This window comes from Amblyomma americanum, chromosome 2 (genome assembly GCF_052857255.1).
Source record: "Amblyomma americanum isolate KBUSLIRL-KWMA chromosome 2, ASM5285725v1, whole genome shotgun sequence".
Classification (NCBI taxonomy): Eukaryota; Metazoa; Arthropoda; class Arachnida; order Ixodida; family Ixodidae; genus Amblyomma; species Amblyomma americanum.
This window is the reverse complement of record NC_135498.1, coordinates 126,018,781-126,045,045: the sequence shown is the minus strand read 5'-3', so window position 1 is coordinate 126,045,045 and position 26,265 is coordinate 126,018,781. Positions and strand designations below refer to the sequence as shown.

General features: G+C 46.0%; 1 long non-coding RNA gene across 2 annotated transcripts; it reads right to left on the bottom strand.

Moving 5' to 3' along the window:
- Positions 1 to 11,370: 11,370 nt before the first annotated feature.
- Positions 11,371 to 23,411, bottom strand: LOC144119068 (uncharacterized). Of its 2 annotated transcripts, none has more exons than XR_013312248.1 (4): positions 23,324 to 23,411; positions 21,823 to 22,004; positions 18,508 to 18,661; positions 11,371 to 11,418 (listed from the first exon to the last, which is right to left on the bottom strand). It is a non-coding gene; the product is annotated as an uncharacterized LOC144119068 (long non-coding RNA). The 2 variants fall into 2 exon arrangements; XR_013312247.1 differs by lacking the exon at positions 11,371 to 11,418 and adding an exon at positions 15,282 to 15,407.
- Between the last annotated feature and the right edge of the window lie 2,854 nt (positions 23,412 to 26,265).

The window sequence follows — 26,265 nt, the reverse complement described above, 5'->3', positions numbered from 1 at the left end:
TCAGCGGCTACCTTGGATGTTGCTCCCCCGTCCTGTGTTTCCTCCACGGACTACACCGGCGAATTCGCCTCGATTAAGCGGGTCGCCGAAGAACAGAGTTCATGCATGCCTATATCGAAGGTTACTCTAGAGGGGACTTTTGGCATGCTAGACGCAGAAGCAGCAGTTAGAGCAAACTTGCCGGCACACTTGCCCTACCTGTTTTCGAACAAATCCGAGCAGCTGCTCAAAGAGAAAGGTCTCTCATTAACCTCGGGTTTGGCTTGCAATGCGCTAACACGTTCTCGAGCGCGAGAGCTCTCAAAGAAACTCGACTGCGCTCCTATAAATGAGCACGTATCGAGTCATTCTCCCGACCAGCCGGGGGACACTTGCAGAAAAACTGATCCGTCTAAACGGCATGAGCATGACCATGAAGGTGTTCCCGAACCAGCGGTAGCTCATGAAATCCAAGGAACTGCCGATTCTGTAGAGAAGGGGGCAACAGGAACCAACGCGAAGAATTCGACATTAACACCTGCTTCGTCTTGTTGGGAGGAGTTGACTAAGGTTGATAGGAAACCACTCATTGTAGAGCTGAAAAGCGACCCATCGTTAAGAGTTCTAAGGAATAATGTGAGCTTTCAGGAAAAATCAAGCCTTCAGTACCGGAAATACTGCGACTCAAAGGGACGCGCATATGAGCAACTCCTGGTGCCTGAGAACTATCGGCGGCAGCTTCTAGAGCTCGCACATGGAAATGCATGGGCGGGCTCATGGGCATAAAGAAAGCAAAAGCTAGATTAGCCCTCGAATATTACTGGCCTGGCTGCTGGAAAGATGTGGAACAGCTTGTTAGATCTTGCGACGCCTGTCAGCGGGTCGGCAAGTCGACGGATAAATAAAAAGCGCCCATACACTAGTTCCCATAATTACAGAGCCCTTTCGGCGTCTTGTAATAGATAGTGCCGGCCCGCTGTCAGCGTCCAACTGTGGTTGTAGCTACATTCGGACCTCACTGTGCGTGGCAACCAAATTTGCCGACGCCATTCTCTTGAAGGACCTAAGTTCCGCATGTGTTGTAGACGCCCTTTTGTCAATTTTCTCTCGCGTGGGCTTCCCTGCAGAGATACAAAGCGATAACGGGAGCGTGTTCACAAGCTGCTTGACAACAACGTTCTTTGAACGGTGTGGGATTAAAATAATCCGCTGGTCCATTCACCAACCTCAGTCAAATCCAGTGGATTGCATTCACTCAGTGCTGAAGCGGATACTTAGGTCTCTGTGTTTTGAGCATAAGGTTGATTGGGAAGGCTGCATTCCAGCACCCCTATTTACAATAAGATCCGTCCCCCACGAAAGCACAGGATTTAGCCCCGCTGAACTAGTCTACGGCCGTGACTTGAGGACCCCGTAGCGCATGCTGAGGGAGTCGTGGGAGGGTTACGGAGAGGATCCCTGTGTAGTGGAATACGTTCTAAAGCTGCTAGACAGACTTTAGAAAACCAGAGCAGGAGGAGGAGGAACAACTTTATTTACGTCATGGCCTAATGGCATCATGACCTAATGGCGCCGTGACGGGGGCCCAGGCGGCAACTCAGCAAAGCAGCTGAATGGGCTAGTTGGTTTTGCATCTTAGTGAAAAAACAGCGCACAAGCAAACGCAGACAGAAAGAAGGGGACAAGAGCTGAACTAGCAACTGAGGTTTTATTGAGAAGCATGGTGAAATATATACAGCACAGCATACAGCATTCAAAAAGCATATAAACAGCACATAAAAGGCGGATAAGAAGCTAGCTTCCAAACTCATCGCTTAACGTCGCATATCCAAGAATTCCATCTCTTTTGTTGAAAGAAGGATAGACGGGGTGCTGACACATGAGTCCTCCGCTTTTGCTATCGCCCTAGCCTCGATAATTTCCCTTGTTATTGTGCACTTGTTTCGTGCCAGGATTTTGCAGCCGTGAAGGTCGGGTATGCAGGCAGGTTTATGATTGCAACGGTGACAGTGCTTGGCCGGAAACCTGATGAAGCAATGGATCTTACATTGTTGTTATGCTCCAGTAATCTTTCGTTATGACACCAACCGGTCTGGCCGATGTATCTGCTTCCACACGGTAACTTAATTTCATAAACGACACCCTGATCACATGCAACAAAAGGATTCTGGTGGTTGATTTTGCATCCAGGACGAGGCTTTTTCATTGGATTTGTCGCTTTACACAGTTTTATTAGTTTTTCTGGGGCAGAAAACACAACCTTAACATCGGCCTTCTTGGCTATTTTCTTAAGGTTGTGCGAGATCTTATGCATATAAGGAATGACCACAACTTTTTGTTTATCATCTCTTTGTCCCTTTTGTTGATTGCATCCCGTCTGCCCTTCCGCTTTTTTCTCTTTTAGAACACCTTCCGCCACTGACACTAGCAATTCACTGGGGTAGCCAGCCGCACCTAGACGGGCAGTTTGTTTCATTAGGCTTTCCTCAACTGTGTGAAAACACGACCTGTTTAATGCATTACGAAAGCAAAGCTTAGCAATACCCCTTTTCACCAATTTCGAGTGTGCCGAATCGTACGGAAGTATCGGCTTTTTTCCCCTAGGATCATAAATCCAACAGGCATGGTTGTTCGTAAACCGGAGGCTTAAGTCCAAGAAACGGATGCATTCCAGAATGATTCGGGTATAGATGTAGGGGGCTTTTTGGAACTATTGCATCTTTATCTGACATCTACATATGTAGACTGGGGAAAAAACACGTATCTACAAAAGCAAGGTGTGTGTATAGGCTCATGCATAGCGCCCTTGTTGAGCGATTTATTTCTGGCTGAGTGTGACAATGTGTTGTTAACACGTCTGGACGGCTGCCAAGTTATAAACGTGGCACGATATGTTGACGACTTTCTGATTATAATAGAAAGGACAGACCGACCTTTTGACGAAACATTCGGGAGCATTCTAAGAATATTCGAGGAGTGTTTAAACCCCCTAACTTTGACCAGTGAACTGCCTCTGGATGAAAGCATCCGTTTCTTGGACTTAAGCCTCCGGTTTACGAACAACCATGCCTGTTGGATTTACGATCATAGGGGAAAAAAGCCGATACTTCCGTTCGATACGGCACACTCGAAATTGGTGAAAAGCGTTATTGCTAAGCTTTGCTTTCGTAATGCAATAAACAGGTCGTGTTTTCACACAGTTGAGGAAAGCCTAATGAAACAAACTGCCCGTCTAGGTGCGGCTGGCTACCCCAGTGAATTGCTAGTGTCAGTGGCGGAAGGTGTTCTAAAAGAGAAAAAAGCGGAAGGGCAGACGGGATGCAATCAACAAAAGGGACAAAGAGATGATAAACAAAAAGTTGTGGTCATCCCTTATATGCATAAGATCTCGCACAACCTTAAGAAAATAGCCAAGAAGGCCGATGTTAAGGTTGTGTTTTCTGCCCCAGAAAAACTAATAAAACTGTGTAAAGCGACAAATCCAATGAAAAAGCCTCGTCCTGGATGCAAAATCAACCACCAGAATCCTTTTGTTGCATGTGATCAGGGTGTCGTTTATGAAATTAAGTTACCGTGTGGAAGCAGATACATCGGCCAGACCGGTCAGTGTCTTAACGAAAGATTACTGGAGCATAACAACAATGTAAGATCCATTGCTTCATCAGGTTTTCTGGCCAAGCACTGTCACCGTTGCAATCATAAACCTGCCTGCATACCCGACCTTCACGGCTGCAAAATCCTGGCACGAAACAAGTGCACAATAACAAGGGAAATTGTCGAGGCTAGGGCGATAGCAAAAGCGGAGGACTCATGTGTCAGCACCCCGTCTATCCTTCTTTCAACAAAAGAGATGGAATTCTTGGATATGCGACGTTAAGCGATGAGTTTGGAAGCTGGCTTCTTATCCGCCTTTTATGTGCTGTTTATATGCTTTTTGAATGCTGTATGCTGTGCTGTATATATTTCGCCATGCTTCTCAATAAAACCTCAGTTGCTAGTTCAGCGCTTGTCCCCTTCTTTCTGTCTGTGTTTGTTTGTGCGCTGTTTTTTCACTAAGAGGCAACTCAGCGGAGGATCTGAGGCCTTTGTCGCTCAAGAGCCGCCGAGACCTGCTGGACGGTCCAGGTTTGCACGTCACGGTCAGAGCATTCCGCCGCAGCCGCGAGTCGCGGCGGAATCGTTATGCTTTTAGAAGCCTCGTCGGGGAATTTTGTGGAGTCCCATAGAAAACCAGAGACCTCGTGGTAGAAAATGTCAGAGCAGCACAGTCACTGTCTAAGGTGTACTGCGACAAATCTGCACGCAAGCGCACCTTTCAACCTGGCGACCAGGTAATGTTGCTGGCCCGTCAAAAAGGAACTAGCTTGAGGTGCAATGGGAAGGGCCAGCTAAGGTGGTGTCTAAGCTTTCGGACACCAACTATGAGGTAAATTTTAAGAAAAAACACAATCGCATAATCCACAGTAATTTGATGAAGCATTATGTACAACGTCAGGACATGGTTAACATGGCGCTGAACATGCCAGAGGAAGAGATCTCAGACATACCTTATGTCCCACTTGAGAACGAGCAAGCAGCGAATGAGCTGCTAAATTCAATCGACAGAGAGGCACGTTTGACGGAAAGTCAACCAGGACACATGAAAAACGTCGTCCGCGACTTTGAGGCGGTGTTTTCAGACAAGCCAGAAAAAACAACCCTCATCGAACATGACATTCAGCTGTCCAGCGAACAGCCGGTCAGGAGCAAACCGTACCGTGTCTCTCCAAGACAAAAGGAAATCATAGAGACGGAGATCCACCGTATGTGCGAACATGGCGTCATAGTGCCTTGCGAAAGTGACTATATGTCACCAATCATTGTTGTAGAGGTTCCAGGCAAGGATCCGAGACCTTGCGTGGACTACCGGAGACTGAATTCAATCACAGTGGACCACACCTACCCCCATTCCGAACATCGAGGAGAGGGTTGAAACAGTCACTAAATCAGAATATATATCCACACTGGATTTAGTTCGTAGTTACTGGAAGGTGCCACTCACTGAGCGCGCCAGCAGGTACGCAGCAATCGTGTCCCCCGCGGGCACGTTTCGCCCAGTTATGTTGATAATCAGGTCACATACCTAGGAGTACGCTTTCCTTCTTTCGGCCAAGAATATGTAAGAGCAACGGACCTTGACATTGAGGTATTGGGGCGGGCAAAAAGGAACGCCACGTCGGCCAAAACCAGTCACCTATTCCCGTACCGCGTGCCGTCTATGCACCAACCTCATTTCATTTAGCAAATTTTTTTTCTTTCCAATTGCACCTCGAGCGGGAGAACACGCCTTGGACAGGTGCCATATCTAAACTCCTTGTCGGGTGACACCGTGTGTTCATGCAAGCAAAACATTTGATCTCTTCAAGTTTTAGTTGAAGTTTTTTAGCTAAGTGCAGTTTTGGCCTTAAGTTTTGGTCTTGCGGTATGAGTGGGTTCTGAGGGCGCTTGCTTTTGTCAGGTGTGTTTTGGCGCCTGTCATCCCTTTTGCCTAGCATTGCAGATAGTTTCCCAACAACGGCCATCTGACGAGAGGAAGCGATACCGAGCTTCGGCACTTAAAGTCATCCGAAGACTTCCAGTGAGCATCTGGTTCCTGGCACGCCCAGTCAGCCGAGCTACGTGCGAGCAGTTCATCTTCCGGGCGCAATATTTGGCGGCGGGGGTGCTGTTGTGCTCGTGCTGTCTTCCTGCTGTTGAGTTCGGCGAATTTGGACATGGGGAGGATTCCCTGAAAGCCAACGCGAAGGTCAATCAGCCCTCTGGAAGAAACGTGGCTGCAGGAATGTCGGAAGCAGCGTCAATAATAGCGTCCCCACGTGTTATAACAGGCCATCGGGTCGACGAACGGAGTGTTGTCCTCTTCAGTCACGCTAGGGTTGAACAATTGACCGAGAGCTGCGCCTTCGACAGAGATTCCACATTCCAGTCATCAGACGACGAAGTACACGATCTTTCAGCCCCTGCTGGGAGACTCAGGAGCATTCCTGTTCCACATGGGCTCAGTCTGGACCCATGTGCGCCCACCTGGAGGCCGTGTGGAGGACAACGTGACCAGGTCCTGTTCCCTTTCCATCGACCGAGCTGCGAGAGAACATCAGGACCGCCCGGCCGTGGGTTGTACTATCAGTGCCATCGTTTGATTGGACGTCATTCTTCGAACTGTATTCCCCAGCTAGGGATCTGGGGAATACGGCGAGTATTTAACGAGCTGCTGGTTTGGTACCAGGAAAGAGCCCCCTCCAAAGAGATATCTTTTGCTGGGAGAGGCTCCCGACTGCTAAGAAGCTCCATTTACTTAGATGCACTCTAAGTTGCCCTTACTTGTACATTATATAAATAGTCTATGTATAAAGTTTTCCAAGTTTTCTGCCTTCGATCGTCCTCGTCTCTTGTCCGGCCCAGCCACGCTACCTGAATCCCAACGATATTCAGTCACAGTAGAACATAGTCCATTGCAGTGCCACAATCCCTACACACATTCACTCACACTATAACATAGTCAACTCCAGAAGACCGCATCTACGCACACATTCAATCACAGTAGACCATAGTCTATTCCTGCTGTCACCATTTAGAAACAAGATCAGTGTCTTGCCGAAATGTTAAAAGAAGGCGTAAAGTAGGTCGATAGTAATGCACGGACGTTTCCCCGACCTTTTCACCGCCTTTTGAAGAATATACGGCAAACCAGCTGATTTTCCACATGTAATGCTCACCTGTTCTACTTACCCACATCCTCCCCTCCCACCCCCAGAGGTGGCACTCACTCACTGGGAACAGCTCATGTCAAGCACATCTCATCATCATCATCATCAGCCTTACTACACCCACAGCAGGGCAAAGGCCTCTCCCATGTATCTGCAATTAACTGTCCTTTGCCAGCGGCATCCAAACTTTGCCTGCAAATTTCTATTCATCCGCCAACCTAACCTTCTGCCGCCCCCTGCTACGCTTACTTTCTCTTGGAATCCACTCCGTTTCCATTAAGGACCAGCGGTTATCTTGCGTTCGCATTACATGCCCTGCTCAAGCCCATTTCTTTCTCTTGATTTTGACTAGGATGTCATTAACCCGTGTTTGTTCCCTCACCCGCTCTGCCCGCTTCCTGTCTCTTAAAGTTACACCTATCATTTTTCTTTCCATGGCTCGCTGCGTTGTCCTCAACTTAAGCTGAACTCTTTTCGTTAGCCTCCACGTTTCTGCCGCGTAGGTGAGTACCGGTAAGATAAAGCTGTTGTACACTTTTCTCTTGAGGAAAATTGGTAAACTGCCGCTCATGATCTGCGAGAACTTGCCATATGCACTCCACCTAATTCTTATCATTCTAGTTATCTCCCGCTTATGATCAGGATCAGCTGTCACAACGTGCCATAATTAGACATATTCCGTCACAACTTCCATGCTCTCGCTGCCAATTGTGATCTGTTGTTCCCTTGCTAGGCTGTTGAACATTACCTTGGTTTTTTGCATGTTAATTTTTAGACCCATCGTTCTGCTCTGCCTGTCTAAATCATTGATCATGATTTGCAGTTCACCTCCTGAGTGACTCAGCAAGGCAATGTCATCGGCGAAACGCAGATTATTTAGGTATTCTCCATTTATTCTTATTCCCAACTGTTCCCAATTCAGGCCTCGGAATACCTCCTGTAAACATGCGGTGAACAGCATTGGCGAGATCGTGTATCTTTGCCTGACGCCCTTCTTTATTGGAATTTTATTGCTGACTTTATGGAGGACTATAGTAGCTGTGCAGTTGCTATATATATATATATATATATATCTTCCCGTATTTTGACATAAGGCTCTTCTACCCCCTGATTACGCAGTGCCTGTATGACTGCTGAGGTTTCCACTGAGTCGAGTGCTTTCTCGTAATCAATGAAGGCTATATACAGAGGTTGGTTATATTCTGCGCATTTCTCTATCACCTGATTTATAGTGTGAATATGATCTGTTGTGGAATATCTTTTGCGAAAGCCTGCCTGATCATTTGGTTGAATAAAGTCGAACGTTGCCTGGACTCTATTAGCGATTACCTTAGTAAATACTTTGTAGACAATTGATAGTAAGCTGATCGGCCTGTAATTTTTCAAGTCCTTGGCGTCTTCCTTCTTGTGAATTAAGATAATGTTTGCATTCTTCCAAGCACATCTATAAAATATCAGAGACGCACCATCACCAGTGCCACTAACAGGCTGGCCTTCTAGGGACTGGCATACCACTTTTAAGGGAGAGACCGCTGCGTGGGCCCCTCTCATAGGCAGTGAGGGGGGTTCTGCCCCTACCTGCTTTTTTAATGGCCAAAAAAGTTTATGCCACCTTTCGACGGAGGCGAAACGCATAAAGCGCCCGTGTGCTGTGTGATGTCAGTGCTCGTTAGAGATCCCCAGGTTGTCGAAATTATTTTGAAGCGAAAAGCTTCAATACGCGGTTCAGAGCCGAGCTTCTCGTGAGTCGAACTGGTGAGTTATGCGCATGTGCGAAAACGAGCGACGACACGCGCAGCGCAGGTGGTCGCTCCTCGCCGCCGACGACTCCGTCGCCTGACCTTTCGGCGGAGCCCCGCGCTACTGCACATGGGCGTCATGTGCATTCGCGAGGAGGCTATATAATGCTCTTGCCAGAGAAAATGCGTGCGCACTCGACATGGCAGGGAAGGAGAGTGCGGCTGCTGCTAGACTACGCAGAAAAGCTGAGAAACTAAATTCGTCCGATCAAGATGTACTCGCTTGTGAGTTGGCTGCACAACAGCGAAAAAATAAAGCCAAAGCTAAACGTGCGGCCGAAATGCCTGAACAGGAAATACGCCTTGCTAAACGACGTCGGAAAGAAGCCGAAAAGCGTGTCTTGGCCACATCTTCAGCCAGCAGCAGCCAAGCGAGTGAGGAAGAGGAAAATCCCAAGACTCGCCATTACAACGACCACGTGGTACGACATAGTGAAAGTGCGAGTACGACTAGGGTGTTTACGACAGACTTTGAGCACAACTCATACGGCCATGTTTGTGATGTCTGCGAAAGACTGGCACATGCAAGATTTGACGCCGGTAAGTGACAGCATGCGTGAGACGTTAAGTTTAGCATCTGTCGAGTTGAGTGGAACCGTGGCTATTGTTCGCGCGTCGTGCAAGGGATCTCTGGTGAAACAGAAAATCCCTCTCTATAGTGTTAGCAATGGGTATCACTTTTCGCTTTTATATGCAGGATGCATGCTTAACCAGAGCTGAGCCACTGCCTAATTTTACTGGAGCCTTCCACTTAGGCATCTTTCTTTCTTCACTCAATTCTTCCTTCATTCCTACTCTTACGGCGCGGTTCAGGAGTCCACCGAGATATGAGAGCGATAGTGCCATTTCCTTTCCTCAAAAACTACTTTCAATTTCCAAGCCGTTGCAGTGATTTGTCTTCATAGCTTTGGCATTGAGCAAGGCAGTTCAGCGTTGGTGCGCGTCACGAGTTTCTAAAGTCACGAACAGGTGCAGTAAACTTCTCCTGGTGAAAAACCGGTATCTTGTGCAATTAAGCGAATACCGCAGTGATCCGTTCTGATGAGTAAGAAGGTTTGTCCTGCGTAGGCACAATATGAAGTTAATGTTTACAGTATAGCAGGACTGCAATGAGATGATCGGAAATCGTGACGGCTTGGCTTATATACCTGTTATTCCTGAACAGGTTCTACCTTTTCATGTGTAGAAATAGCGGGCCTTTGCAGCAGAAGCAATCACGCGAGTTTATTAAAACTAATGATAACGTTCTCAAATGTCCACACCTCAAACATCTCAGCGAGCATACAACTCGCACTCAAATAAAGCGGGCTCTTTGATTTATTCACCGTGGTGATACCGTCATTAAAGATAGGGTCCAGGAGCCGAGTGCACAACAGCCGTTTAGTATGACTTTGGTGCCCATAGCAGAACCTTTGGTGAACCACACTAACTGTAGTAATACACTATGCAGCGCTTATAGCTGATTCTCTCTCATCAATAAATGAATATAATGACTTAACTGGAATGGCTATCCTGTGAGCACTCCCAACATAAAAACTTGGCAGTGCCCTAGCTCGGCTATGAGAGGATGTACGTAGCGAGAAGTGCGTTTCCCTGGCTGAGCTTGTTGTGGTCACTGTATGTTTAGCAATGAGAGACACTGGGTATACACATCTTTTATTCATTTCGCTTTACAGAGACGAAGACTGCCCGATGATCTGTCAAGTAGCATGCAGCGGTCTCAATTTTGCCTATACAGAGCGCAAAGCGCAAGCTTAGAACGGCCGAACTGCGTATTCCGCAGCTCCCAAAGCTGCTCCTACCAGGAAGGTAAAAAATGACGATTAAATCCTATTAGTTTAATTGCACGTGCTTACATCCAGACAATTTTTAAACAAAAGTTACCGCTAGATACCGCGTGTTCAGTCCGAAACACGCCGAAAGCCTGTTCTAGACAATCGTTTTGCCCTATGTACGCACCGACTCCAGCATACTTATTTGGTTCAAGCCAACTGCCAGGCGAAAACCTCAGGATCAGAAGAGTTAATCTTCTCTTGTCTATACCGCCATTCTGAACCGGCTGGACTCTTCTCTGCATGCTTGTCAAACGCTGGGATACCGAAGTTGACTGCGTATACGCCTTTTATATGCAATGTTGCGTATGCGAAGCGTGGTTCGGGTGATAGAGCGGCGTGCGGCGAGGCGACGACGAAGAACGCGGCGCAGCTGTGGGGTGTCTCTGGTTACTATGGTATCGGCGCATACGCAAAACTGCTCATCCATGTGACGTCACGCTCCGCTTTGACGGTGGAGCGGGCGATCGGCCGCGGCGACGGCGAAGCGCACGCCGCACCTTGCTTCTCTCCGGTTGCCATGGTAACAGCACATGCGCACAACTGGCCTCTCCCATTCACCGCGAAATGCTCGACTGGTAGCCCCGTGTAGCTCTCGCTGCAAAAAGAGCCATTCTACGGTTTTTTCCAGAAGACTTTTTTGTGTGGTATTCTGCATCTGCTGTGCACGTACCACGTATTTCCCAGGGACAAGAATTCCAGAAGCATTGGTCTGATGCACACACTGCTTTCAGAGCATGTAGGCATCAAAGTCACACGGAAGAGGTAAACAAATAATATTAAAAGACTAAACCCTACACCCTTTCCTTATTTCCTGCTAAGAAATGCACATAATCAGATTATATATCATTTCCGTAATGCTTTTCGGTCGCTTCGGATTCCATGACTGCTCCAGCATTTTAGGCCATACTTAGTCATGAATAATTTGCGCTCAAAATCAAAATGCAGATTTATTTTGCGTACTTTGCGCAACTACTGTGAACGAAGTAGTCGTAGCATAAAAGTCGACGTGAAGCTATCATCACCGCTTCTTCGGCATTGAGGCAAAGTTGTCGGCCAAAGCTGCAAAGAGTAGAAACAACAAGCACTGTATGAAAGTGCGCCGAAGTAGCTATACGACAAACGATTGTGAACAACGCGGAGGACAGGAACAAGACAGACACGACAAGACAGGCATAGACTCGCAACTGAAAATTTATTAGGTGAAAAGGGATGGAAGAAACAAAACAAATTTTTTACCAAGCGTACCCAGGCGACATACAATGTGTTTTGTTTCTTCAATTCCTTTTCACCTAAAACACTTTTAGTTGTGCGTCAGCGCCTGTCCTGTTGTGTCTTCCTTGTCCCTATCCTTCGCGCTGTTCACCGCCTTTAACATGTCAAACTAGCTCGCCCATCTTGACATTCTTAGCTAACCGCTAGGTACATTTATCCAGACGGCTGAATGAAGTCGCATGGGTTCTATCGACCACCTTAAGTGGTTCCTGCCGGTCCTCCGGGGCTGGAGAAGGTCTATCTTTTTCGCGTTGCCGAGTATAGAAAGAAACCACTTAAACTCATTGTATACATATAAATTTCAATAAACCGTTACATGCGATATTAGTGGCTTCAAGCTGAACAACGCAGGGAACGCAAGCTTGTGAAGCGAGAAAAAAAAATCATATATAGCGCGAAGCGTGATTTTTTTATAGAAGATGACTCGGATGGAGGGGGAAGGGGGCTATCCTTAGAGGCAGCATAACTTTTCATTGGCAGCATTCTACCGCTCTGCCTAGACCTAAATATTAAGAAGACGCTTAATCCTCGCCTTAAGAGTTGACGCTTTCGAGCCTTTTTCTCTTTTTTTCTCTTTTTATTCCTTTTCTTTCTCCTTTGCTACCGATTACCAATACACAATTAAATTACCGATCGCATTCATTGATTACCATCACAATTACCGGTCACGTAACGGATTACCAATCACAATCAAAATTACCGATTATGAACCACCAATCACAGTATACGTTAGATTGCACGACATGCTACGCCTCTAAGTACTCATACACATATACGTCATTTGTATCAGTGCAATGATGCTCCATAGCACCGCCTCTTCCTTCCGCGTGATTCCTGACTCAGAATTAGCATACTTATATTTATTTTTATTATTTATTTATAGATACTATGAGCCTATAAAGGCTCATACAGGAGTGGATCACAAAGCAAACAGTGCAAGGTAAAATAGCAGCAAAAAATCAGAGACATGTTAGCGATTATTTCAAAAATTAAGCACAACAGAAAACACAGAGTGCTACGCAGATAATGCTACGCAACGGTCAAAAAAAACAAGGAAAAAATTCGAGTTCAGTTAATTATGGGCAACAGAGAAACAAAAGCAAGCTTAATAAGGGCGCAAAGAAAGCAGTGCAAATCAGGTAATCCTATGCGAAAGAGGCAACAGGAAAAAGTTGACTCGACTGCGACGAAAGAAAACATACCATCAGTACACACCGCCCACACATTTCAGAGTCATGCACACCACAACGCGTTCACTTGGTGCCCCTCTAACAGGCTTACACCAAAGGCACTTCGAATACCCTATGTGTGGCTTGCCCGTCTGGCACTCAGAAGGCCTGGGTTCGAAACCCATTGCCGGCGAATGACTTTTTTCATTCGAAACTAATGGGAATATTTCAGTGATGTTTCTGAGGCCTTCATGTCAATCCTAGTCGACGGCTCTTCGACCAAACGAGGTGTACACATTATCGCCTAAACCAAAGGCATATGGAGGCCGCAGAAAGAAATACTGAAGATTGTCACTACCATCTCGCAGAATATCACGCACACTTATGAAGACCCGGAAGCCTCCAAACTCAGCTTGTTCAGCTGTCTTCCTGCTTTCTAGCTGCGTTCGCCTCATGTCTTTATATATCACAGGGTTATTTCTCTTCGAGCATTTAGATGCTTATTATGAACCGCTTGTGGCTGTGCGAGGGATCAAAGCGACCTACGTCGATATGCTTGCGCCGGTTTTGTATTTCCGTGCGAACGACGCTTTATTTTGAACAAGTACTTGTTTCCCGGACAGAACACACACACACTGCATCCTCGATGATGTTCTGATCTTCTTGCACTGTACTGCGAGTTAGATGAAGGGATCCCTCTCTTCTCTTTCGTTCGCATTGTCCCTTAATGACGACCTGGTAGAAATGTGCTGCCGCTGTTATAGAGACGCGTCTGCTGCCTGCGTCGTTTTAAATTTTGACATTGGTTTAACAGCGCCACGCACAGAACTTCTCTCTGTGTTCTGGCCGCAGGGGGTGGAGAGGGGGAGAGGGGGACTGTATACTCGCCCTTTCAAGAGGAATATGACAATGGGACCATCGCTGCACGGAGTAAAGATCGGCGTGTTTCCTTACGAGAGATGATGGCTACAAACCTAAGGTTCGCATTGGCGGCGTGAGAACGATGGAGGGACACGACCGCCGCGCAGTCAATAAGAACAGTGCATTCTGAAGGCGTGTAAAAGAGCATGAAAGCATGTGAAATAGCATATGTTGAGCATGAAATCTCTGCGACGCAATAAAGTTTATTTATTAATTTACTTATTTATTTTATTCATTTATTACAGAGACCTGCAGCGCCTGGAGGCATTCTTGCATCATTGAAGTCTGCTTATGGGCAGAAATGCGAAAGCCTTTTTCTATCCTCTCTTTCGCCCTCCATTTTTCACTTTTTGTTTTTTTCATTTTTTTTATTTTTTCTTTCAACTTCATAAACTTTTTGTTGATTTATTTTTTTGAATCTCTATATTTTTCTTTTATTTTTGCCCTTTATTTCTTACTTTGTAATTGCTAAACTTTTTACTCCTACTTTATTATTTATTTCCCTTTTTTATTTGTTATTTATTTTTACTTCTTTTTTACCGTTTTGTTTGATTGTCGGGTGGAGCGGACAGGTGTACACATTTCCTGTGGACAGATCTTGCACGCACTCATGAGCCAAGAAAGGCTCCACGTAGATAAATGGGGTATTCTGAAGACCAAAGATTTCAAGATAGCTTACAACAGGAAAAGTAGAATTTCGGGCGAGGTGGATGTTCAAGATAAGAGTAGTCGCAAGAGAACACAAGAACAGGACACACATAGCCCTGACTTTCAAATGATGGGATAACCAGGTCGTCAATTTTCACAACAACCACTGCATGACAAAACCAAATCATGAAGAAGGTCATTGAGTCATATAAAGTCAAAAGATTTAAACTATTTATAAGCCATTTATAAAAATGAATATAAATGTGTTCCCTCACACTAAATATGTATTGCAATCTTTATTATAAAAACCCTTCAGCTCGAAAACTCACCCCAGCCTCCGGAAGCCCCTCGGTAGGCACTTCACATGATTCATAAAAACCGATACGTCCCATGCGACAGTCAATTGATATGTTCTTTGACCCCCCCATGTGATGGCTTTTACGTCGTACAGACGTGCGGATGCGTTCATGCGCGTCTACAAGAGTACAAAAAGAATGTTGACAATATAGCCGTGTCTTGAAACATGGCTGCCTATTGCCTGTTATGCAGCAAAAAAAAAAACTGCCAGCCGATATACAATAACTGTCAGATTGGGGTAACAGACATATCCCAGGTAACGAGGAAAATAAAAAATTCACCGCATTGCAAAGTACCATGCTCTGTGCGTCAGTGATCGCTGAGTTTCTTCAACAATAAATGAAATGCAAGAAATTCAAGACCGCCATAGAAAATCTCCTGTAAACTCACCTGTAACCTTTATTGCCGTACACCACACCCACCCCTCATGTCATACCCCGTAATGGCGCCTTTTAGGCATCAATAAATAAATACATATAAAAATCGGATGCCTGTAAAAAAGCCTGTAAATAAGCGGTTTCATCTCACATGCTCACCTTCACGTATGTTCTCCCCATCGTTGTTTTCCGTTTGTCATGCAGTAATATTTGTATCTATTGACGGTCTTTTGAATAAACTCATGAATTCATACTCATCGACGTGTGTATGTCCGGTTCTTATGTTCTGGCTGTCCTTTTCACGCTGTGAATGCCCGTATCAAAGAAAAATAAACAGCAGGCGCAAAGTGATACAATGGTAAGCGACATCTACAACGAGTATCACTACCGACTAACTAAAACATCACTGCGATGTCATATTTCAGGAAGTAAAATTTTATGCTTCCTTCTGTTGCTCATGATTGCAATCAATAGGGCGTAGGTAGAGGATAGCGGCAGTATGACATTTGTCGCGTTATCAGTACTCCAAATTCGATAATTGTATTAAAAAAAAAGTCTCTTCAAGTTAATAGTTGTCTTCTCAACGAACACTGCACTCTGGAGGTTCTGAAATTAAGTGCAGCAATAGCAACATGATATATCTATGCTTAGGAAAGGACTGTTCCTTGCATATTCCTTCCCATTGCAAGTGTCTATTTATGAGCGTACATAAGCCTAGCCCTTACACAAACGATTGTCTTCCGTCCCACGCCCATAAATGTGTTGCCAAACAATAAATATTATTCAAAATTTGCAATATCCGCACACATATACTCAGTAATGTATACATTTTAAACACAACATCTGGGCTCGTTTAAGACGAAATGGTCACCAGTGAGGAGGCAGTACTTGAGCAAATATCTCACACCTTGAAGTACAGCAGTGCCTTATATTGCAGCCATGCGGAGCAGCTTTATGTCTTGTCAAATTTCATAACACTCCTGATCATTGGAATCTGACCAGACGCAAAAATGCGGTCAGTTATTTTCTTACGGCTGCAATGTGCTGCTCGAGTGAGAGGAGGACAAATGACACACACGTGGTGATTTCCACCTTTAAATGACCGAGCGTAAATTTATCGCCTCCGTTCCTTCCCCTTTTGTCCAAAAGATAGTTTGGCTCAGCGTTATAGTTATGCTACAAACTCATTAAAATCCGACCAGGAGCTTCTTACTGGCCAGGTCTGGGTGCTTAAAAGCCGGTAGGCGGCGGCCATAAGCGAGGTCTCGAGCCTTGAAGATTTAGTATGACTGCTGAGTACAACCTGCGTCAGTTTTTACAACTGCTTTTTGAAGCGCCTCAAAATGTCGTGGCAGCAAAAACGGATAGATTAAAAGTAAAAAATTTGGCTGTCGATTTGCTCAGCGAACCCAAAATATACAAAGCGAAGGCTGTCGACGTTCATTGTGTTCATTGGAGCGGACGTTGACAACGTTCTAGATTCCGGTTGTCTTGAGGAAAAGAAGGGCGCATAACTGGCTGCCTGGGTCAGTGGGCGCCACAGTCGTGGTTTGCGGTAAGTGGTGGTGGTGAGAGAGAGCGAGATGTGGCCTACATGCATTAGCGCTGACAGCGTTGTGGCAGAAACGCGGCACTGCAGCAGTAGGCCTCAGCTTTCATTGAGTGAACAACCTTTCGCGAACAACCCTTAGTATAACTGCAACCTGCAGGGTGACAGGGTGGGCGCCCTGCCTATTCAGTGTGCGTAACGCAATCAACGTTACAGATGCCAAGCGGCGTCCACTCTAAGTTGTCATTAATCACCAACGGGGAACGTGACCCCACATGCCCAAATTGCAACCACGGACAACCCGCCACTCAGCTCACGTTCTCTGGGGATGCCAAAATAACCCTGTCAACACAGGCCCTCCTGACAACTCCCTCCGCGGAAAGCTGGGACCATATCCTCACTCAGCCAGACAAGATCACTCAACTTGAACTGATTTCGTGGGCCCAGGACGTCGCCCCCAAATGGGGGCGCACATGACACACCTGCTCTTATTCCCGACGCCTGTGACAATAAAGCTCTCTCTCTTTCTCTCTACTTTCCCGATACACAACAGCATTCGCTCTCTAACCAGGTTCAGCAGAAGTTAAACCGCAGTTAATTTTTTTTCTGCCCAGCTGAGTCTCGTCTACGTCCCATCGTCAGGCAGCAGCCGCTCCGCGACTATGAAGCCCTGGCGCCGAAGCCACGTGATGCGTTGCTATGGCAGCGGCGCCACGTCACGTGGCGTCCCGTGAATTTTACGCTATGTATCTCGGAGCCGAGTTTTCTCGCTCCTGCTAGGCAAGCAATGCTCTCGCTTTAATACGTGAGAATATTTGTCTACGGCGCTCGAGCAGCGCGCCGGATAGTATCCTGTGTCATTTACGAGCAAATTGAAAACTGGGGAAGTTGGTTAACGTTCACTGTGCAACATTCAAGCGCTAGCACGCAACGACAAAGGCGCCCTGTTGCAATTAAATTCGAATAAAGTGAATGAGCGTTGTGTCCTCCCTTCGTGCCTCTGTTTGCTACCGCTTGAATTTTTCACAATGAACGTTTAGCATTTTGCTCAATTTTCTGCCCGGTTGAAATTATTTCCAGTACAGTAAGGAAGCTCTGTGCACCCTCCCCCCTTGTATCATTGTTTGCAAGCGCTTGAATTTTCCGCAATGAACTTAATAGCGGCCCGGGGCTCAAGAAAAACCGCCGCATCATTCATGAACGAACGAATAGATTGTCTTTTACTTCTTGTCTTTAAGTCCATTACTTCCAGTCCCGGAGATAACGAGGAATGCTGCAGACGCACAATCTAGCGCCCCGTTTGAACGCTCTAGACAAGTGCGCGGACGTCTGCACAGTCGTCCACTAACTTGTCTAGAGCGCTTGTAAATTTATCGCGATTGCCGCTGCCTGCTGTTCCCGGCACCGCTTTTAAAGTCTTGCATGGACAGTTAAACACGATTAATGGCAATGAGCATGCACAATAAGGTCTCCTCTTCAGTACTATGTCACTCGTAATGAGGGAAGTGTTCTTCCGTGTGCACCGTTTGAGTGCTCTAGACTGGTGTAGGGACAACTGTACAAAACTTCTCACATGCGTTTACACACGCCTGCCTGGTCACATCCGGCAGTAAGTCTACTCTCGCTAAGAGAAATATGCCCCGGCTAAGAAGCAGGAAAACTATACGCTACATATTCGGCGCTTTTAAAGACATTCTTTAACCAAAAACCAAATGAAGCACATCTAACACAAAATTTTGCGCAGATTCACCCGGCAGAAATTAGCTTTAAAAACATGCACATAGCAAACAAGACGTCTATTTGCCTCCGCTTTGGTTGGTCGACGATGTCCCGTGAACTGCAGCCTAGTCCTCACCTTTCCCTTGTCATCATTGCATTAGTCTTTACGACAGTGGATGAAGCCTGTCCGCCAGAAGGCGTAAAACACGCTGCAGCGTAGTTGTCAGCCCATTCACAACTTGCGCCTGACGGTCGGACAAAGCCTGCAGTCGCTGAGCTGTGGCCTCCACCTGTCAAAGCATAAAAGGAAAATAAATAAAGTGGAGAAGCCACTCTAAGCCAATACAGCTTTACGCATGTTTATGGCTTGCCGACCGCAACGAATTACGCGCACGAAAGAAACAGTTTCTCGTTAGTGCGATGTTGTGTGCGCCAATCTCTGCAATACAATTTTCGCGCGCTTTCTTCGAAAATACTGAAACAACTCGCCCAACTGTACTTCTGAAGCCTTTTCAATAGGGACATCTTAGTTTCGTTTTACTCTTGATTGCGCTATGAAAAGCGCTTGAGCTTTCATTTCACGGCAACTAAAGACGGTCTTCCCTGCTTCCGCTGCGATAATCGAACTCAAAATGGCGTTGAATAACTCGTATGGTAAAAGCATCTGTTTGCCGTTTTAAAAATGTATATCACTCGCCTGTATTCTTCATTACTGCACGAAACAGAAAAACGAGGAAATTAAAGAATTCGTTCGGAATCTCTTTACCATTTAGTGTGCACCAAGTGTAGGCGTGCTAAAAACAGCTGAAATTAACGTCCACTGTTCCGAAGCTAGTTGACCAAAATCGGAGTTCAGATATAAATATGTACTGCTTTGCTGAAAACCCGCTTTCTTTTCCCAGCATCAAAGAGCCGATCGATCGAAAAATATATTTCCGCCCTTTAGGTCTTTCCTATTTCCGTAGTCAGCCTACGATTTCTCTCGTAAAAAAATTCATATATAGGTCGTTCCAAGCAAACGCACCAGATTTCGCACTCGGCCCTCACCGATTTCTTCCAGGATATTTATGACTCTGTATAGCTAGGTGGAACATATTCTCACCCCAATATTAGTGGCAAAGCTTTCTGGTTATGTGACGACCCTTCGAAGGTTCCAGACAATAACATTACGTCATCAACATCCTTCCCCTCATATAAAACCACCTGGCGAGAACAGGCCATCATTTCAGTTCAAGACCACAATATCTATTTCCAATCAATACCGCATGAATTGAGTGAGTGCAAAAGAAGGTGTCGTTAAAAATACTACAAAAATTTTCACTCCATTCACAATGCTCAAAATTAATCCTCAATTAGGCGAAAGCATTTTTCTTGAGAATTAGTCAAGAATAAAATGCCACCAAGAAGCCTTTCACACAGTTTTTGTTCTTTACTTTACCCAACATATGCCATTTCTAGGGCTTTTTTCAGAAAATTAATACTACGTTCATCAGCAACTTACTACTTTCATCGGCTGCCTGGCACACACGTAATGTTCGGCAAAGTGTTCGAACTCAGAGAGAACAAAATAAATTAGCAAAAAATTCTGAACCTTCAAAAAATTATTGGACGCATATTCAGTAATAAATTTCACACTATGTTGTTGCAAGTAGCATTACAAAATATCTGCTTACATAGCTAATATGATAACAGTTACGCTTAGTGATTTATGAATTGGAAATATTTATTTTAGGCGAGAAAAATTTTGAAGTTGAATGCCATCGCCGCTGGTGATCGCTGCCCCATAATGCCACGGCACTTCACGACCCGATTGCGGCGCTGCTCGAAATCCTAACCACACCGGAGCGGTAGCCTAGTGCTTTGAGCTTCCGCCTCGCGTGCGGGAGGTGTGGGGTTCGATCCGCAATGTCGCCGGGAGCCCAACCCCGCCGGTGATATAATATGGGTAAACTCATCATTCCCACTGCCTGGTGCTCTGCTTCTTTATGGAGAAATGCTTGAGAAATGGGTCCTTTTCGCCATCTAGAGTAAAAGAAAAATACCATGTTGTGTCATGGCCATCTTTGTCCACAGATACCCTTGCGCCATAAAAATCTATCACCATCAATATGTGCTTGCGTATTGGTTGCACACCAGTCCACACACACACACACACACACACACACACACACACACACACACACACACACACACACACACACACACACACACACACACACACACACACACACACACACACACACACACACACACACACACACACACACACACACACACACACATACACACACACACACACACACACACACACACACACACACACACACACACACACACACACACACACACACACACACACACACACACACACACACACACACACACACACACACACACACACACACACACACACACGCACGCACGCACGCACGCACGCACGCACGCACGCACGCACGCACGCACGCACACACACACACACACACACACACACACACACACACACACACACACACACACACACACACACACACACACACACACACACACACACACACACACACACACGTGCGCGCGCGTATATGACACCGCCCGGCGGAACGCTGTACAACGAATAGTTGCACCCCTATTTTGGTAAGAAACTCTGGGAAGGCATGCAATTGAAGTTACATATGTCGTCGGTTTGAATCCCTGCAGCAAGCTAGCCTCCAAATTGAGTAGCACATGGAAGCTGTATGCAACGAGAGATCTTACGACACCACCCGGAACGCTTTACTACAAACGGCTACGTCCATATTTCCGTACGATTGTCGTGAAAACTGGCGCCAAAGTGAGGTCGGCCGGTGGCGGGTTTAAATAGACAAACTACATGTGTAAGGGTGTCTGATGTGGCGGTGCTGGGCTTGCTGTGTGCGTCATGCGGCCACCTCATGACGTCGCCCTGGTTCTTTTGCCACCGCTGGGATTTTCTCTGCCATCTGCGAGTACACGCGCGCACGCCGCCGGCTTTTCTCGTAATGGGACTAGTAATGCATTAAGAAGTGACCAGACGTACTGCGCGAACGCGAGAGCACGGCGCCTGCATTCCGTCGGGTTACTAAGCCTCGCAGGACAAGACCGGAAGCGTGTACTGACGGAAAACTCCAATCTTCATTTAATCAGGATGGAAGCAACCTTTTTCTGCGGCTCTCAGGATGCACTTTATTTAAGGAAAGAGCACAACACTGCATGTGCCTCTATAGCAGTCGCCACAACATGTCATGCAATGCAGTGGCATTACGGGACAACAGTCATTGGCAAAGATGGCATTCAAGTTACTTCTGGCAGTGCAATAGAGAACCATACATTTTCTGGACAAAATCGAGGAATACCGGGCTTGAACTCTAGTACGTACTGTGTTTATAGCGTAAAATTACCCTGATAGATGCTGAACGCATCTTCGCGCGGTGCTTACCTGCTGAAGATGTCGGAGCACCCGGGAGCGGAACTGGTCTTCAGACACCTCCTCCTCCCCTTTAGGATCTGTGATGCTTCCTTGGTTGTCAGCGAGCTGCTCGCAAGATCTGTCCGACGACTGCCCTAACGAGGTCAAACTTATACTCTTCTGTGTTGACGAGTAAGGCTTCTCCTGGCGGTCTGCAACAGAGTGCCCTTATTCTGTTAAGTTTTGCTTTCATGAACGAGTCCATTTATGAGTTTATTATTTTTCTTTCCTTCTTTCCGGAAGAAAAACTCTTAAATAAAACGAGTATTTCAGATATATAAAATTATGCAGGGTGGCACCATAGACAGGCTATTTCAAGCATCATGAGTAATGATGTGTCAGGTTAGCTGTAAGATAGTATATTCTTCATTACATTGGAATAAAAAGGCGGTAATTTTAAAACACAGTATAGTAGCAAAATAAAAATATCGAAGATCGAAAACTTTTCAGACAAAATGAAAAGAACAAACAATACCCATGTGGAAGATTTGCTACCCGTTTTTTCCTATGGTTCGAGTGTTTCTGCAACGGTGTGCATTGGACGGCGGAAGGAAGCCTTGGAGGGTGGTTTAGACGCATTTCGATCGGTTACAAACGCACTTGTAAACAAAAATAGTGTTGGTCAAGTGATTTAGCTTGTATCATTAAACAATCCGAGAAAATATGACCACTATGACCACGAGCCACCCCCGGCACACAAGTCAGCGAAGAGGAAAATGAGCCCCAACGAATAGAAATGACGCTCAAAAGTACACAAACTTTATGAAAATTGTTTTATTTCCTTAATTAAACACCAGGAAAGCAATGCCTCATTCTTTTTGGTTTTTTTTTTGCATTTTGCTCTTAACGATCAGCCCCGTCAGTCTCAACGCCAGTGGTGTCTATCGCGAGTGGCGCTTGTTGGCTTAATTTCATGCTTTTTAATCGCGGCGTTTAAACATGATCTCGATCTAGAACGTACGTACAAGGTCCAAGCAGAACGAGTGCTATATGTTGTTTGTACAAACCCAATTTCATTGCAAATGCAAACATTTTCAGTTTCTACTTTGTACTGTAGATACTAGTCCCGCCCTTTTCCATATTTTTCACGACATTCCATGCATCACCTTCGTGCCTCAAAACGAAACATTTTCCTTATTTCTACTTCGCGCCTGCCCCGCGTTCGGGGTTCAGGCTGTTCACGGACGAAGACAGGGTTATACCGGGTGACATGTGCACACCGCCTACCCACTGTTCCACATGCTGTCGGCTTTTGTGTACAGCGTTTAATTACAAAACTGCTGTGCTGGCAGGAAAGCATTCCGGCATTGAGGGGTCGTGCAGCGTGTCATTTCGGTGAGATTTTTCTATTTACAAACACGGTCGTTAACATTTCTGACGCGAACACGCATACGCAAGACTTAAAACGAGACCTTCATCGGTGCAAAACAAAGCACTTCATGAACACAGTGAAAAAAACGTCTGGACAAACCGTATGCCGAAGTCGCCGATGGCGATTTTTCTGCCGAAGGGCTGCCGAATTGCTGTAGAGCCGCGTCCGAAGCTCGGTGCTGCAGTGGTGACTGGTCAGTAGGCTGCAATTGCGCATGCATCTCAGTCCTATTTGTCCCAAGGCAACGCAGAAACACATCTTGATCTGCCACACTTGGACCTAATCTTATATGTTAAATGTTCACGGGGTGCTTGTCTTCGGCAAAGCATACTGCGAATGAATTTAGCGCTTGCCACGAACTACCATCGCATGGAGCGTTGTTTTGTAAACGTTCTGAGGCTGATCGCGTATCGCGCTGTCAAGCTCATTATTAGCCTACCTACGCCCACTGAAGGACAAAGGCTTATCGCAATGACTTCCCCTTAAACCTCTTCTGCGCTAGATGCGACCACCTCATCCCAAAATACTTCGTAATCTAATCTGTTCAAATTCATTCTGCTTCCCCTTGTTAGTTTCCTTTCTTGAATCCACTCAGCTAGCCTTAATGACCATCAGCTGCTTTCTCTTCGTACTTCGTTCCCTGCGCATGCCCGTCTTCTTGACCTCAGCTAGGATGTCATAAACTCCTTTTTGTTCCCTGGCCAGGTCTGCTCTCTTCATGTCCCTTAACGTTAAAGCTACAATTTTCTTGCGAGAGCTCGCTGCTTTCTTCGCAACTTCATTTTAGCCCTTTTCGATAGGCTCCGTCTTATCTGGTTCGATCGTTTTTTTTTTTTTGCTACCTATGCACTTATCTGGGGCGCCATCAAAAGAAGAGCAGCCCTGGACTTTGTGTTAAACATTCGATGAGCATAACGAGTGTTCACTGGTAAAACGAAAGATACAGTGCGCTTTTATGTGCGCGCCGAATACAGCTCTATATCAACGAGAGCATGCCGCGTTTTATAGCACTAGACAACTTTACTTAGGCTATGCAGTAAGTCTGCGCAAACTAATGTACATGCGCCGAACACTGCGTATCTAACCGGGTCTTGAGCGAATACATGTGATGGAAACGAAAGAATGCATGCAGTTACGATACATTGCTGGTTGTATTTACAATCTGCCGGAACCTTGCGAGCTTATTTCGGACCACATACAACTTCGCCGTTGCATTCCTTGGCCCAATAGCTCCCCAGAAGTGACGATCGTCTTTATTATCAGCCTCTGACCCATATTTCCAGGCATAATTAAGAGTTTTCTTTGCTTTTTACATATTCTGAACATTTTGAAGCAGTTAAGCCTAAGCATATGCGATGTACGCTGTCGTCATAGCAATGCCAAGTGGCGAAGCACTGTTTCACTGTTTCGTAAGCTATCGCTTCTTGCTTTATTTAATAGTAATCTTGCTTTAATAGAAGGATGTATCGTTACGCAGTCACAGTTGTCATCACTGGTTGCATAAGCGCTTCTTCAGCCCAGCGCTGGAGCGCAATGGCTTATCACACTAGGGACCGCGATATCGCCAACGTATGTCCTTTAAGAGGCACTACAACAAGCACAATAAAAAAGTCACACATGGGAGTATTGTGCATGCACTCTTGCAGCGTACGCTAAATTTTAAGTGCCTAGTAGCAGATCTGCTGAGAGCGCTCTAGGCTTGGATGCACAAGTACAAATGGAAGGTTGTCAATGCTGACTGCAGTTTACGAGCAAAGAATAGGCACTGGCAAGCTTCTTTTCATAACTTTACCGTTGGACTTGATAAAGCCCATTTGTGTGCGCTGCTGCGATGGAAGCATTTTGTTTTCTTAACAAAAAACTGAACAATGAAACTGCCCTAGTTACACACGCTCCGTTGTCTAGTTACTAGTGGCTGTGCACAAAGTTCGCTGGAAAGAAATGCACATGTTATGGGGTCAGAAAGTTACATCGTTGTGATGGCAGCGGCTGTCCCAGCTTGTGAAGGCAGGTTGCTACAATTAGAAAGCGTACTCGACCTGCACTATACGTAGGTTATTTTAACGATGAAAGCAGGCATCTAAACTCATGCTGCAAATTTGTCGCGCAACTCAAACCACTAAGGCTATGCCCCGTGCTTAAAGAGGCATCGCGATGTGTTCCTCTGTTCCCATTAATCTAATTAATTGTATTCTTTGTGAGTTCGCACAACCAGGGCAAAATCCATATACTGAAATCAGAGCTGGCAAACGAACGTCATTACCATTATAAAAATCAAAATAACACTATCAGATAAAAGCGCATTTCACTCGCCCAGCTCACTCAACAATGCTGAGATTCGGTGCTACCAATCGGAACAGTGCCTTGCACACATGCAGCGGAAGCTTGCATGCAATCGTTGCCTTGCCGGGGCATTCCACCGCCACGCATTTTGACGGTGTTGTCAATACTTGTATACTCCGTACACAGGGAAGGGGCGACGAACTCAACAAGGGAAGCTCCCCAATGTTTCTTTGTTAATAGCTGAAACACAGCGCAAGGCACAGCGACGAAAAGACGGAAACAGCGAGATACACTCACGGGCTTTTCTGTGTCTTTCACTGTTTCCGTCCTGTTTCGTTATGCCTTGCGCAATATTTTCACCATGCATCTAGCCCATCAACTCGCTCTTTTTGGTATATGACTGAAAAGCTAACGCCGGTCCCCCCTCCCAGCTTCGCCTCCTTTCTCCTGTCCGGCGTTTTTCTTCACACTAGCACTAGCATTTCGCATCCATCAGATTGCGACCACCGCGGCCGGGATCGAACCCTCCTTTTTCGCGTCAGCAGCCGAGCACCATAACCGATCAGCCACCGCGGCTTTTACTAGCAACTGCATGGTGTCACAGGGCGACGTGCTTGAAGCATTCTGTGATAGAACGCATATCACGAATTTTGTGCTTCCGCTCAGTTTCTTCGCGAACTCTGAGATTAGGTTCACGTGAATGAGTGGAAATGACTATGAAACCAGGTAGCAAAATATAACAGTGCCAAAATGCAAAA